Source organism: Desmodus rotundus, chromosome 4 (genome assembly GCF_022682495.2).
Source record: "Desmodus rotundus isolate HL8 chromosome 4, HLdesRot8A.1, whole genome shotgun sequence".
NCBI classification, from domain to species: Eukaryota; Metazoa; Chordata; class Mammalia; order Chiroptera; family Phyllostomidae; genus Desmodus; species Desmodus rotundus.
Genome location: NC_071390.1, coordinates 144607182 through 144620670, shown reverse-complemented (window position 1 = coordinate 144620670; position 13489 = coordinate 144607182). Strand labels below are relative to the sequence as shown.

General features: G+C 38.6%; 1 protein-coding gene and 1 pseudogene across 4 annotated transcripts in view; both read left to right on the top strand.

Annotated features, from left to right (window-relative positions):
- PRTFDC1 (phosphoribosyl transferase domain containing 1) overlaps positions 1–13489 on the top strand; it is a 90525-nt gene that overhangs the window by 27344 nt on the left and 49692 nt on the right. The gene's annotated exons all lie outside the window — the stretch shown is intronic.
- LOC112319412 (proteasome subunit alpha type-4-like) lies at positions 1964–2558 on the top strand (annotated as a pseudogene).

The following is a 13489-nucleotide window of genomic DNA, read 5'->3' as shown; positions in this document are numbered from 1 at the left end:
GTTTTTGTTTATTTGTACCAGTCCTTTCCCAACAAGGATACAATGTGGTATTTTATTAATTATGTTTATATAATTTATAATTTTGGGCATAAAAATAATTGCAGGCAGCAAAAATTTTTGTCCTTACTTTATGTTAGGCTATTTTTAATCAACATTTTGTAACTGACATAGAATATAAAACCTAGCATCGAGGCCATAAAAGTCTATAAAATTACATATTCCATATGTATTTTATGAAACACATGGGCTTTTTATGCTAAGAGAGTTACCAGGAAATCATTTGGATTTGGAGGGGAAATAAATAGTTGGATATAATAAAATGACTTGGGCAAAGTATTTATGGGAAATTAATCGCTTTAAAAGTCTTTTATGATGGTCATTGTGCTATAATACAGTTTTAAGTTAATGTTTTTATTCTCATTTTGGATTATATAATGAGTTATTTTATGGCATGCACTTTCATTATTAAATGTTATATTATTAGCAGTTTAGGTAATGTCAATTTATATTAAAATGCTTGAGACTCATAGCTTTCAAGGACAAGAATTTTCGAAGAATTTAATTTTCTTTGTATGAATTTGGTATTCAGAGTAAGTTTTGAGAATCTTTCTTTTATTTATCTAGCATTATTTTCTTCTCAGCAACAGAAATAATTAGACATTGAAAAATTGGAGAATAACACTATGAAAACAGGATGACTCTGGGTGAGAAAAAGGAAACAATAATAGAGCAAGGGCCCCATAGCTCATGCCACCAGAGAAATGACGGGGCAGAAGTGCCTCAGGGAAAGGCTGGCCAGTCACGGTAGACCTGGAGTCTGATGAATCAGCAATGCCTTTGCAAAAAATGTCAATCTGATACAGTTGTGGGAAGCGCTGGTAGGGATGTGACATGCAGAAGCCCCAGACTACTTTTTCCTCTCTCCTAAGCCTCTGCTGAAAGTGCTGACATGGGCTTCGGTGTCCCGCTGGCCTCTGCATGTTGTTTTTGTTGAAGACCCTCTTCAAATTAGGAAGGGCACTAACTGGAAGGGACACGCAAGGCTGCTCCAACTAGAATTCCGGTATGGGAGCACTTCTGAAGCCCATCATGGCCTGTGTTTAAGAGATCTAAGAAGTGCAAATGTATTCTGTTACCTCTCCTCCTCCTATTAAGATAACTTCTTAACATGTAACTAGGTTTTTTCCCTTATTCCACTGCTTCCTGAGCCCAGATCACTCAGGAAGATGCTAATTATGCCTCTGTTGTTTAATTCCTTAAATTACGTTTAACCGTGTTGAATTATAGGAAGGGGAATACTGAATTATGAAGGAAACACATCCTAGCTTTCTATCTTTATTTAAAGCAAAGTCCACTCACTTTTAATGCAGATCAATTTGGACCAGCAAACAGGGATAAAACCTTAGATGTTTTTGATAGTGTTCATGTAAGGATTAGAACTGTTAGTAATTTTAGAAGGTGAATGAGTATATTTTCATTGGAAAACCATTATGTAATTCAGTTTGTTTCTTGTATTGGATAAATTTACACACATTTTAAATGGATTAATGTAGGCTTTTTCCAAAGATAATGATTTTTCTGTCAGCATCATTAAGCGATTACTTACGTACAAAACACACATACTAGAATAATGTCCCTAAAATTACTTGTACAAATTCTTAAATTCAGATCTCTTTCTACGGGGTGGTTTCCTCGTGCGGAGTGAAGCCCTCTGTGTAGACGTCAATTCCAGGCTCTTTTCCCTGGAACTACAAAGTTCAGAAAACACATCTCAGAGATAGGACTCCAGGGCCATTGTATTTTCTCCAGATGTTTGCTTGTATCAGACTGAATATGCCATGGAGGCAACTGGACATGCAGGCACCTGTTTAGGGAGTTAGCAAATGATGGTGTTTTGCTTGCAGCAGAATGACATAATATCCACAAGCTTCTTGATGAAGTCTTTTTTTCCGAAAAAATTTCTGAACTCACTGAGGACATGGCTTGCACTGTGGCCAGCATAACGTCTGATGCTAACGTTCTGACTGATGAGCTGAGAGGCTCATTGCTCAAAGGTATTTATTACAGTATCAGGAGCTAATTCCTTGTGACTGGTTGGTTACAGCACTGTGTGATATCAAATGAACTTATACACGGTTTGAAGGAAAATGTCCCTTTGGTGTCTCACTGCTCTCCATTGGCTGGGATAAGCATTATGGCTTTCAGCTCTATCAAAGTGACCCTCGCTGAAATTATGGGGGATGAAAAGCCACATACATTGGAAATGAGGATGCAACAGCCATGTCAATGTTCAAACAAGACTATAAAGAAGGAGAAATGACCCTGAAGTCAGCACTTGCTTTAGCTATCAGAGTCCTCAATCAGACCATGAATGTGAGCAAACTCTGCTGAAAAAGTGGAAATTGCCACACTAATGAAAGAGAATGGAAAGATGGTCATTAGTCATCAGAGTACTCAAACAGAAGGAAGAGAAACAGTTGATCAAAGAACACGAGGAAGAAGAAGCTAAGGCTGAGCATGAGGAGAAAGAAAAAGAACCAAAAGAAAACAATAAATAGAAGATGAAATTGAGGATTTTATAACTTGTTTGGGTACCATTTCAGTGTGAAAGCTTTCGTCTTCCACACTGAGAAAGCATTAGTTTTCTTAACCTACACGGTGGAAAAGTAGGATGGTACCATCTGATTGGGCGCTTAATCTGTCTGCCAAGTTGAATGATGATTGCTCTTCATGGGCCTTTTAATTCCCCTCCCCCATTTTGGGGAATAAAACTTGGAAAGAATGGAAATAGTGAAGGAAAAACAAAGATCTCTTTCTACTATAATAGTACCATGCATGGGTTCTTTAAAAGCTAAGTTATATCTATGCATATAATATAATATGATTGATTTATTCATACAATATAATAATATCCATTCATTGACTACTGTGTGAAAGTGCTTTATTAAGTGCTTTGCAAATATTAATGCCATCCACAACCTGATGAGTTAGGTAACTATTATTATCACCATTTTACCTATGAGAAAAGTGATCCACAGAGTTTAAAAAACTGTTACAAGATCACAGAACAGGTTGAGACTGGAGCTGAGATGCTAAACTAGGCAGCCTGACTCAACAGCATGAAGGCCTGACAAGGTCTCCACAATGCCTCCCAGAAGGACCCCATTACTACAGTTCACTTGGGTAGGCACTCAGTTTTCTGGCCTTTCCTTTCTTCTTTTGTAAAATGATGAAGTCAGCTTTCAAGATCAGTGGGATCCCTGACAGTTTTAAATTTATATAACCTTTAAAATTCTGGAATACCTGTAAAAATGGCAGATTAATGACACATATTTGATTTGCATTCTCCACTAAAATTATTACATTTAAATTATATATATATATATGGAGAGAGAGAGAGACAGAGACAGAGAGAGAGACAGAGAGACAGAGAGAACGAACAGTTTCCAAGATAATGGACCTAATGGCATGGAGGTGAGCAGGATCCAAGTGCCTGCAGCATAGGGACACCAAAGAGCACAATAAGCAGGGTCTTGAGAGATTCATTGCTCCAGAAAAGTCAGGTGCAGCACATCGTGGGCTGATGCCTATACAGACCATTTGGACTTCTGGTCACCTTACCTCACCTCCATTGTTTGAAGTTAGGTAACTGCTTTCCTCCCCTCCCAACTAGCCCTCATCTCCCCTTCCACTGTTGCAGGAAATTGAAGATGTATTTTTCAGAAACATTGAACCAGAGATGCAAAAATGTGGACACCAAGTAAAGCAGAGGCCTGGGAGAATTGAGCTCAACTTTCTATATAAGATCTTGGGAATATCATCCCCTACCTTAGCAGCCCAGGCCTATGACCACCACCACCACCACCTGTAAGGTTTGAGAGTGAATATTCTTCTTTAAAGAAACTGGATGGTCCTGAAGAAAAGACCTCCACATGTTATTTATTGCCTTTGGGAGTTCCCCACTGAAAAGGCCATGACTCCCCAGGGAACCCTCTAGTAAGTACGTCTGTTATCATTCTCTTAACCTTAATGGACACATAACTCTTTTCAGTCAGCTTTACTGGTGTCTTTTAAATAGGAAAAAACAACCAAGAAAAACAGTCTCTAACATGGATGAGAAAGACCACACAAAACAGAACAAAATAAAAATAAAAACCACATAAAGGGAACTCCAAGAAAAAAAAAGAGATAAAGGACGGAGCAGAAGAAAACTTCAAAATATTTTGTTTAACAATATTAAACATAAGAGACAAAATAAGATATTATATCTCTAAGGCCACAGCAAGACTCTGTAACAGAAACAGATGAGTAAGAGGAGAAGAACACTTCTTGGAAGTCAAAAACATGTGCACTGCATCAGATGCTCTTGATTGCCCCTTTAATAGTCATCTCTGTGCCTGACCACAATTTCTCTGCCTCCCGGTACTGAGATCGCTGATGCCAACAACTCGTTTTCCAGCCTCCTTTGCATGTAAGAACTGGGCATTCAGTACAGTAAAGGGAAGACCGGTGCACTGTCTTCCCAGAGGGAATGGTTTGTTTCCCTAATGAAAAACAAACCCTGGGAGGAAATCTCTTTTGTTGTACCAAGATGTTGTTTTGTCATAATGTGACCCCTGGAACTGTGGCAGTCTTGGGACCTCACTAAAATAAGTAAATGGCTTAGCTAATTACTGAGGATGGCGGAGAGGAAAGGGGATAGAGCCTGGTCCTCCATGGCACCACTGAGCTCAGGAACTTTGATTTATAAGGTAATGGGAAGAGAGGAACATATAGCAGTTAGACCATAAGGAAAGGTCCAAAGTTTAGGTCAAGGAGACATGAAGCCTTGTCAGGAAATAGGAGAGGATGATATCAGAGGTTCTATGAGAAAAAAAATAGCCATAGTCCAGTCATTCAACAAAGAATTTTACTGTGGATCAGGTCCTGATGTAGGTGCTAGTGAGGCAGGAGTAAACAAAACAAATTCCTTGCCATTCTGGAGCTCACATTCTAGGTAAAACAGACAGGAAATTAAAAATAAAACAAGAAATATGAAATGTGTCAAATACTGAAAAATATTGTAGAGAATAATAAAGTTGGATCAGAGAGATAAGATGGGTTAAAGGGTTTTGTGGGTGCAGTGGTCAGGGAAGGTAGTCTCTAATTGGGAGTCAGTTAAAGCAGAGACTTGAAATTAACAGGAGAGCGAACCATGTAGACAAGGGAAGCGAGTTCTAAGCAGAAGAAACAGCAACCGCAGTGGCCGTAAGGTGAGAACATGCTTGGTATACCTGAAGAGGAGCCAGAAAAGAGTAGCAAGGAGAGACTAACAGCAGATAATGTCAGAGAGGGATAGAACAATGTTAAATGTGACAGGCAAAGTGTGGACTTTACCTTTTGCTCTGAAGAGGTAACATAGTTTTATGAATGTTTTAAAGAACAAGTGTGTCTGTTGTGCTGAGAATGGAATGAATGGGGTAAAGGTTGAAGGAGGGACATTTGGAAGGTCATTGCCATAATCGTGGTATAATAGCTTGAACCAAGGTGGTTGCTGGCCAGGTGATGAGAAGTATTTGTATTCTGTATGTGTCTTAGAGCAAAACAAGAACCATTAGCTAGATCAGCTGGTGGATTTGCTGTTGCTTGTCAAGAATGACTCCAAGGCTTTGGGCCTGAGGAAGAATAAAAACTGAGGTGCCATTTATTAAAATACAAGAGAATATAAAAGAAGGAGGTTTGGAAGGGGAAACAATTGTGGATATTTAACTTTATAAGAAACTTCGGACTTATGGTCAAGATGGAGGTGTAGGTAGACATGCTTTGCCTCCTCATGCAACCACAAAAAGGAATTACAACTACATCTCAAAACAAATAACACCCAGAAGTGTCAGAAAATCGAACTGTATGGAAATCTGACAACCAAGGATTTAAAGAAGCCACATTCATCCAGATGAGTAGGAGCAACAGAGATGCAGATAAGGGGTGGAGAGGAGAGGAGATGCAGTGTGGTGAGGAGAGGCAGCAGCAGCAGTGGTGGCAGTGGCAGAACTGGCATGGGTGGTCCCACATTGATGTGTGATGGATAAAAATCAGGAGGGATACCTTGGGAGCAAGGGATCCCAGCCCCAGGCCAGACCTCACAGTCCAGGGTTCCAGTGCTGGGAAGATAAATCCCCATAACTTCTGGCTGTAAAAACCAGTGGGGGTTGGGGCGGCAGAAGAAGCCCCTGGATTTTCAGGAAAATTCACTGAAAGGGCCCACACAGTCTTCAAACATATGCAAACCCACCCACTCTGGGAAACACCAGGGAAACAGCTGGAAGGGCGCCAGTTGCATACGGGAAGTGGGTGAAGTGCCTGGAAATGGGGTGAGTGCAGAGCAAACCTCCAGAAGCCAGGCAGTGACACCATCCCCTCACCAAACCCTCCGCCAACACAGATCCACAAAGTGGTGAAGCAGGGTTGCCCCAACCCTGGCAATAACCCAAGGCTCTGCCCCACATTAGTAACAGGTGCGTTTTACAGGGAGTCAAAGCAGCTCTTCCTAATACACAGAAACAAACACAGGGAGGCTGCCAAATTGAGGAGACAAATGAAAGAACAGAATGAAACCCCAGAAAAAGAACTAAATGAAATGGAGTTAGCCAACCTATCAGATGCAGAGTTCAAAACACTGGTGATCAGGATGCTCAAAGAACTCATTGAATACAGCAACCATATAAAGGAAGAAATGAAGGTTACACTAAGTGAAATAAAGAAAAATCTACAGGGAACCAACCATGAGGGAAAGGAAGCTGGGATTCAAATCAACAATTTGGAACATTAGGAAGAAATAAACATTTCAACCAGAACAGAAAGAAGAAAAAAAAATTCAAAAAACCCCAAGGATAGTATAAGAAGACTCTGGGACATCTCCAAACGTGCCAACATCTGAATCATAGGGATGCCAGAAGGAGAATAGGAAGAGCAAATAATTGCAAACTTATTTGGAAAATAATGAGAGAAAACTTCCCTAATTTGGCAAAGGACGTAGACACAGAAGTCCAGGAAGCACAGAGAGTCCCAAACAAGTTGGACCCAAAGAGCACCACATCAAAACACATCGTAATTAAAATGCCAAAGGTTAAAGATAAAGAGAGAATCTAAAAGCAGCAAGAGAGAAAAGCAAATAGTTAACCTACAAAGGAGTTCCCATAAGATTGTCAGCTGATTTCTCAAAAGAAATTTTGCAGACAAGAAAGGACTGGCAAGAAATATTCAAAGTGATGAAAAGCAAGGACCTACAACCTAGATTACTCTATCCAGCAAAACTATGATTTAGAATGGAAAGGCAGATAAAGGGCTTCCCAGACAAGGTAAAGCTAAAGGAGTTCATCATCACCAAGCCATTATTACATGAATTGTTAGCAGGGGTTTCCAACCTGTGCCCCATAGGCCACATGCAGCCCAGGATGGATATGAATGTGGCCCAACACAAAATTGTAAATTTACTTAAAACATTGAGTTTTTTGTGTGTGTGATTACATGTCATAATGTATTTAATGTGTGGCCCAAGACAATTCATCATCTTCCAATGTGGTACAGAGATGCCAAAAGGTTGGATACCCCTTTAAGGGACTTATTTAAGAAAAAGAAGATCAAAACTATGAACATTAAAAAGGCAACAAATTCACAGCTATCAACAACTGAATCTAAAACAAAACAGAAACAAACTAAGCAAACAACCAGAACAGAAACAGAATCATAGGCATGGAGATCATTTGGAGGGTTGTCATCTGGGAAGGGGAAGGGGAAAAATGAGGGAAAAGGTGCAGGGAGTAAGAAGTATAAATGGTAGATACAAAATAGACAGAGGGAGGTTAAAAATAGTATAGGGAATGGAGAAGCCAAAGAACTTACGTGCATGACCCATGGACATGAACAAAGTGAGGGTGTTGCGGGAGGGAAGGGGAGTACCTGGTGGAAGGGGGCAAAAGGAGAAAAAGTGGGACAAATGTAATAACTTAGTCAATAATACATACTAAAAAAAACCTTTATAAGTTTGTTTTGCACTCTGCTTCCTCTTGAACACCCAAGATAAGCAGTCAGTTGCATATACCAACCTGGAGTTCAGGGAATATGTTGCAGATGAAGATATTACAGCAGGTCCTTGAAAGATGTTATTTTATTAAGATGTTGATGAGAAAAAATAATCTATTTCCCGGGCCACTGTGTGGAGTTTCCAGGTTCTTCCCATGTCTGTGTAGGTTTTCTGTGGGTTCTTGGTTTCCTCCTACATCCCAAAGATGTGCAGTTAGGTGAACTGTCATGTCTAAATTTTCCTAGTTTGAGCGAATGTGGGTATACATGCATGGCCCTGTGAAGAAAGGGTGCCTTGTCCAGGGTTGGGGGTTCCACCCTGAGCCCTTAGCTGCCGGGATAGACATAGGCCACCCATGACCTGAACTGGAATAAGAGGATTGGAAAATAATTAGCTTACTTATTTTTATTAATCTTTCTTAAGTATATGCAGAGTTCACATTAAATTCAGTGTTTAATATTAGAAGTACTTGGGGTCTTTATTTAGAAATTTGGTAATATTTTTGTGACCAAAAATTTGCCATGGGAACTTAACTCTGGTTCATATCAATTAGCTTGTGGTAAAACTAGCATACATAGTTCTGCTCAAAGTTGCAGTATCCAAGAACCTGTCGGGATTGTTAAGTGAGGACTTACTGTTATTTGAAAGTGGTCAATATATAGTAGGGACTTAAAGCCATGATACAGGAGCTGGTCACCTGGGGAGTGAGAATAAAAGGAGAAGCAATCTAAGGACTGAGCCCTGGAGCATCCCAATAATGAAAAAGTAGGAGGACAAGAAGAAACTGGCAAAGGATCCTCAAAAGGAGCAGCTTAGGGAAGCAGCTGATAGATCAAACAGGAATACTGAAAAACTGACCACCAAAGTTAGCAAGATCCAACTTGGTAGTGACCTTGACAAGGGCCCAGGTGTTTTTAGGAACAAAGAGGGAAGGACAGTGTCAGCAAATGATGATCTGTCAGCAAAAGCAGCTAATCTAGATAACCAGTCACAGGAAGTAGAGTGCAACATTGAAAATGACTCCTTGCCCGGGAGGTGTGTGCAATTCTAACATTGCCTATGGATGTATGGAAGCCAAATGTGGGAAAGTGTCATTCAAAGGAAAATGAGAAGCTCTGGTTTTACCATTTAAGTTGAATAGGTATGCTCTTTGCAGCTCGTGTTTATTTGGACAAAGGAAGCTCTATGACCCATTTCCCTGTCCAAATGTCAGAAGTCTTTGAAAAGACAAGTATAAAAAAAATATATGAAGCCATAAGCACAAACTTTTGAATGCAAATACATCATATACAAATTCCAATATTATATTCTAATTTTGATACCAAGTTAATGAACCATTTTGAATCTTAATATTCTCCTCTGTAAGGTAAGGCCAATTAATCATGCTTATCTCATGAGATTTGATGAGGAATGAATTGGCATATGGAAGGACGCTAGTACAGAATCATGCACACAGATGGTCAATAAGTTCAACTATTGCTATTATCATTATTATTAGATCTGTATTAGGCCTGAGGTAAAGGCCACTCACTGTGATATGGAAAAAATGAAGTATTTGTTGACATGAACCTTGTTGGAGAAGGGGCTGGCTGTGCTTGCAGTTTTAACAAAATTCTTTGAAAGGCATTTATTATGGCCTAGACCTTGTAAGAAGCAGAGCAGGGCTCAAGGCCACAGTTTCTTGATATATTCCAAAACAAATTTCACTGACTTCTCTTAAACTCTGCTGTTTCAACCAAATCGTAGCATGTGTAAGGTTAAGATAATACCACACCCTTGGGATGCTGAGGGCAGAAAAGAGAACACCTTGCTGCCTAAGAATGCTGCCTGCCAAGAAATACATCTGTGCGAGGCACTAATGGCCTAAGCTCACCTTCATCCTATGTTTTCGGTCTAAACCTTATGGATTCTTACTTTAGAACACTACATGCCCAGGGGTGTTGGTTTTGTTCTCACTGGTTCACAAACTGGAAAGCAGATAGCAAATGCCTAAGACATAATTTTGTGAAAGCACATCATGACTTTCTTCTTATTTTCACAGTAACTCAGACCAAATTGGAATATTTCTAGTGGAAATAGTCACATTCTTCACACTTGAATAAAATATTTGGAAATTGAGCAAATGGGTTCTCTGTCCTAAAACAATGTTTACTCGTAGCTATTATTAACTTCATTTTCTTACTTAAATGTATGACTTTGAATCCTGGGTCTGAGATTTATTTTTTCTAGCAGACCTGACTATGACATTTTAAGGCATGAAGAACTTTAGCCGAGTTTCATAGGGCAGTGTTAGTTTTGTATTACAACCATGGTCATTTGATTTATCAACATAAAAAAAAATTCAACAAAATGGGTATTCCCAGAAGTCAAGTAATTTCCCCAGAGGGAAAAGATATTTTTTTTTAGTTCCCAAATTTTAAAAAGTCTCCTGGTTCTATTTTAAAATAACCATGGAAATACTTTTTCTTCACATTTGACTCAAGGAAAGATTGGTTTTTGCATCCTGGATGTGCAGTGGATGCGTGTTTCCTGACCTCGCTCACATGCATTCTAGTACTTGTGTTGGAGGTAAATAGATTGTAAAATTGCTTTAAAATCATTGCCCTAGTAGTCTTCCCCTTATTAGCATCTAACTATAATCTGAATGAAAATGCATCCTAATGGGGGCATTGAAAATCACTTAAGGTCATTTCTGCCAGAAATGACCGTTCCTAAATGCTTGGATTGGATGGATTAGCCTGTATTAATTTATAACCTCTCTTTATTGTGAAGATTGTACAAGAATTTTACTTAACAAATTCTCCAAGCATAAGAATTGTCAGTTTGGGCCTGAAATATGTTTAAGTGTTTGGAGACACAGGAAGTAGCATTTCAGTGATACCACCCAACAGATAATTTTATTACAATTAAAAACTGTGTAATGGATGAGTCATCTCATACACCTAACACATGCACGTGAAGTTACTTACAGGGTCAAACTAAAAGGAGCAGTAAGGTTGCTTGACATTATTTCCTGACAGCACTATACTCCCATCTTTTTGCTAACGGCGCAATAAAGTGATGCCAATTGTAGTGTTACCCTTCTTGAGCTCAGAGTTTACTAGGTGACTCTGCTTTGGAAGCTGCGCAGCCCTAGAAAATTAGTGTTTTCTCCATGAAGTATCTGAAATTTCAATGGCAAATGATATTAGAACTTCTAGATGCCATGTTGAAATGTTTCATATTTGGTTTAGTGAAAATATTTCATTATACTGAATATTTTGAACTCGAATCTGGGTTCAAAAAATATGAATGGCATTTTCTCTGTTTTTATTGTAACTCTGCAGTTTTTGATTTAGTAAAAGGAAGCCTTTCAAGAATTCCATGTGGCAAAGTGACATGATCTGATTTATAGTTTAAGAGGATCACTCAGGAATGTATGTTCAGAACAGAACGAAAGGGAAAGGGCAGAATCAAGGAGACTAGTTTAGAGGTTACTGAGTAATCCAGGTGAGAGACGATGCAGCTGTGTGGCAGCTGTGGAGGTGGCGAGAAGTGACAGGTTCTGGGTACATTTTAAGGTAGAATCGGGGGAAAGAATGTAAATAGAAACAAAGTAACAGTTTTCAAGGAGGACTCCTAAGATTTGGGACTCAGGCACCAATTAAAAGAAAATCTTTGTAAAATGTATCTGCTAAAGATCTTATATTCACACATAAAGAATTCTTACAACCCATTAACAACAGGACAAATAAACCGTTTTTTAAAAAGGCAAAATATTTGAATAGTCATTGCAATATATATATACATACATATATGAATATATATACCTACATAGGTATATATGTGTATATACATGTATGTATATATATGTGTGTGTATATATATATATATATATATATATATATAGAGAGAGAGAGAGAGAGAGAGAGAGAGAGAGAGAGAGCAAGTGAGAACATAGGAAGACTCCCTGAATCATTAGTCAGCACAGGAATATACAAATCAAAGCCACAGCGAGATGCCTTTTTACACCATCAGAATACCTATAATTAAAAAGTCAGATAGTGACAAGTGCTGAAGAGGATGTTGAGAAATTGGAACCCTCATACACTGCTGGTGGGAATGTAGAATGATCTAGCCACTTTGAAAAACTTTTTGACAGTTTCTTATAAAGTTAAATATATATTAGATGGTCCAACAGTCCTATTCCTAGATATTTGTACAAGTGAAATGAAAACATATTTTACACAAAGACTTATATGCAAATATTCATAGAAACTTTATTCATAATAACACAAACTTGAAATAATGCAAATGTCTATGATGGGATAACCAAACTGGGATACATCCATGAGTAGAATATTACACAGCAATAAAAGGGATGAATTACATGCAAGGAATAATACAACAACATGGACAAATCTTGAATGCATTATGCTAAGTAAGAGCCAGACTTGGAAAATCTACATACTACATAATTTCATGTAAATGAAATTAAAGAAAAAACAAAACTATCATAACAGAACACAGATTAAAGTTTGCTAGAAGCTGCAGTTGGAAAGGAGGGGAGGGTGATGGGAGTATTCTTTATCATGATTGTAGAGATGGACACATGACTGTGTGTGTTTGTCAGAACTCACTGAATTAGCTGCTCAAAATATGTACCGTATTTTTCAGACTATAAGACGCACTGGACCGTAAGAGTACCTAGGTTTTAGAGGAGGAAAATAGGGAAAAAAAACCCACTCCACAGCTGCCACTCCACCCAACCCCCCACCCCAGCAAGCCAGATATGCTACATTCAGGCTATAAGATGCACCCTCATTTTCCTCCCAAATTTGGAGGGTGCATCTTATAGTCTGAAAAATACGGTATATATAAATTAAACCTCAAAGGAGCTGATTTTTTAAAAAGTAGTGCTAAATATTACTACTTTTTTTTTTTTGCCTTTACTGGTGTGGCTCAGTTGGTTGGACATTCTACCACAGAGCAAAGGGTCATTGGTTCGATTCCCAGTCAAGCCACATGCCTGGGTTGCACATCTCGTCCCTGGTCAGGGAACGTATTGATCGATGTTTCTCTCACACATTGATGTTCCTCTCCTTGTCTTTCTCCCTCCCTTCCCCTCTCTCTAAAAATAAATAAATAAAATCTTAAATAAATAAACATTACTGCCTTTTTGAGGTTAAAAAGGCATTTTAATTGGTTGAGATTTGATAAATAAATGCACAGCTGTACAACGCATACGAAATCTTGGGGGGGAAAAAACCCAACCCTCCAGGCATATCTTTTCAACTGTAAATTGGAGACCATATTATTTACTTAGTGATTTTTAAAATCTGAAAAGTCAGGTCTAATAGGTATTTTTGTAAATCATATTGAATTTTAATTGCTTTGAGTTCAGTTTTTATTTAATGGAATCCAATGGTGATTCATTTTGTAAAGTAA